Source organism: Amblyomma americanum, chromosome 1, assembly GCF_052857255.1.
Source record: "Amblyomma americanum isolate KBUSLIRL-KWMA chromosome 1, ASM5285725v1, whole genome shotgun sequence".
NCBI classification, from domain to species: domain Eukaryota; kingdom Metazoa; phylum Arthropoda; class Arachnida; order Ixodida; family Ixodidae; genus Amblyomma; species Amblyomma americanum.
In genome coordinates, this window is record NC_135497.1 from 236,100,600 (window position 1) to 236,103,679 (window position 3,080).

Genomic DNA, 3,080 nt, shown 5'->3' on the forward strand with positions numbered 1-3,080 from the left:
TCTCAAGGGCTCTAACCGACGCCATAGGAATAAAGGCTTAGCGTAAAGAAGTTGTCAAACGGCGACCTTTTTGCTGTTCAACTTTCAGCACAAGAAAGTTTCAGGAGTCACAAGCGTTTGGAGATATCCGCATAGTAGTAAGCCCTCACCGATCCCTGAATGCGTTTCGTGGTGTGTTCTCGAATAATAGACTAAGGAAGCAAAATGTAACCACTGTGCACAGAATCGAAATCAAACGAGACAACACGGAAGCAGCACCAAAGCACATTCACCTTATCTTCGCATTCGAGCATATTTCCTTAGTCTGTGGAGGTATAGGTTGTACGAAAAGTTAAACGCGGACCACGAGGCGCAGAGCTGCGGGAGCCCAGTCATCTCTCAATGTGCCTCCCACGATCATCCTGGCGAGAACTGCAACGCTGAACCACTCTACTGTGCGAGCTGTGAACGAAATCATCCGGTATACTTCCGATAATGGCCTGCCTGAAAAAATTGAAAATGACGTTATCACACTTAAACTTGAAGAAAACATCAGGATAAGACAAACATTAAAACGGTTCTCGTTGCAAAATTTCTAGCTATTCCGATGTGGTGTAGTAGGACGCGGCATAACCGCCTTCCCAGCCCGCTTGCAGTCAGCCTGGGCCAGGGCCAATCCGCGCCCGCCCCTGAAAGTAGCTCGCACTATTCCACCACGCCCCAAGGAGGCTGCGCCGACCTTCACGCAAGGCGTCCACATACCACTCAACACACAAGGAGGCCTAACACAAACGCACCCGTGTTTGTGCACGATCCTACAGCGGCTGTAAGCCGACAATGTACACAATGAACAAGCCAAGATAGTTCCGTGATGTCTACGTCGGACGGGCTACGGGATCCTTGGAACGGACCAAAAAGATTAAACCTCGGATCACGGGGCCGCAAAACAACCAGTCCGCCTCGATGCGCTCTCCGCATTTCCCGGTACTTCCCTTCTCTCCACTACCTTTGGGGATTGCGCGATTAAGAGATTGGCAGCGGAATGCACCAAAATAGACGGGAGAAGTAGCCAAAAAGCGGACAGACAGCCAACATCAAGCTTCAAACCAGGGCGGGGTCGTAATGAAAACATTTTGCAACACAGTAATTACCAAGGGCAACCCTGCTGCCTCTCATGTAAAGAGCGCATTTTTGCATTAAAGCGTGCTTATTCAGGATGGAGTCCTTGTTCTCATTCCTATCGATGTTCAGAGGAGCTACAGTAATGCTAATGCGGCTGGCGTAGCGCTCGGCGCACATCATGGATCTAAAAAAAAAACTCACCTGCGATGTAGCAGTAGAAAACACGGCAACGGTGGCGCTGGTCCTTCGGTGCATAACCACATCGGAATCTGCAAACGCGCCGCAGCAGATGGGTGCCACAGGCACTGCTGCTGTGGATCCACTTTGAATGGATTCTGATATAACCGCACACTCTGTTGCGGGAACAGGGGGGGATTTAATGTACGGAAGGGGAGACTAAGTCCAAGAAATACATGGTTGCGACGAAACCGCCACCCCTCCCCCTCCTCGACCGCCCCCTCCAAGAGTGACCTTTAAATTCGCCCCTGTGAAAGAACGACAGCTGTTCCCTGGTTTCCACGGGCAAAAACAGCGAGGGGACCACGGTTTCCTAATGTCTAACTATACAGTGTGATGCAGATCTCATGCTTGGGACTTCACTAACCTTCTTGAGCAATGAAAAAAGTTCCACGAAAACAAATATTGGGCAAGATTTTTTTATTTTCTGTTTTAACGATACACACCACAATTGCTGTAAGAGAATCTGAAACACACACACACTCTCAGAAGAACACAATGAAGTGAAAATCTAAGAGCAAAAGGGAAAAAATGACAAAAAGAAAAAAAAGCAAAAGATTGTAAAACTGTTACATGACAAAGAGGTGAAAAACCACGACTGGGTTTTACAGAAAAGAAAGGAGGTAATGAGTGAAGACCCTCATTATTAAGGGCGCTTCATTTTTATTTTGGGCGCAGGTTCATCCTGACACCTCGTGCTGCTATGTCTGCCGCCACAGAGTCACCACCACGCTTTGTAAAAATCTGCTCTCTCCTATCTTCTACTACTGCTGCTGCTGCATGTCCCTACGTTTCTCCACTCTCTCTGCTCTCCTCTCTCCACAAAATTTCGCACTTCAACCTGTTTGTAGAGAGCCTTACCACATTGCTCCTCAGGCAAAAAAACACTGCTCAGTTCAGACATCTCCTTGAGCTCGTACGCCGAGGCACTCAGTGTCGCTCCTTTAAGTCCGCATCTGGGGGAGACGGGAAGAGAAGGCATTGATTGAAGACACTCATAATGAATGGTGCCCCATGTTTTGGTTCCTGGGCGCAGGTTCATCCTGACACCACTTGTTGATGCCTGTCTCCAGATACCCGTCACCATTTCTGGAAATGTGTGCCGCCTTTCCCTCTCCACCGCTTCATCTTGCTCCTTCCACATGACTGCCTTGTCATCATCTGTTGTTGATGCTGTATATCCCTGTCTGCTCCCAGTCACAAACAAGGAAAAAAAAGAATTAAATGCTGATAATGTCAGTACAGTCCGCATCACAATCACGTACACACACACACACACGCAATACACACTCACACCACAAAGCAACTGTCTAGACTGACAGCTATAGACAAAGCTCCGCCATCTCACGCTGTCGCCGCAAAGGAAAAAGAATCTGCTTCGATCCTTGCTTTTCTGGAAAGCATCCGCCGGAGCACTTATATGAAGTCGCGACAGCGGCGCCGCCAAAGAGGACGCAGCTTTCGCCGTGGCAGCGGCACAACAGCGAAGACGTGTCTCCGACGCCTTGAAATCGCTTGTTGGTTGGGAACCTCCCGTGCTACCGCAGTGAAGTCGTCGGTCTCGGTTTTCCCTCTACAGACGTCTTCTGCTAGAAGGACCGTTTCTGTCTGTATCTTGAAATCTCGTAAGCAGTGGCACCAGGCTTTCGGAGTGGACGTGCCAGCACTGGAGGCGTACTACCTCAAAACGCCGTGTTGCACTGGCGTTCCATTTGGGCTGTGATGCCGGCAGGAACGTTCAC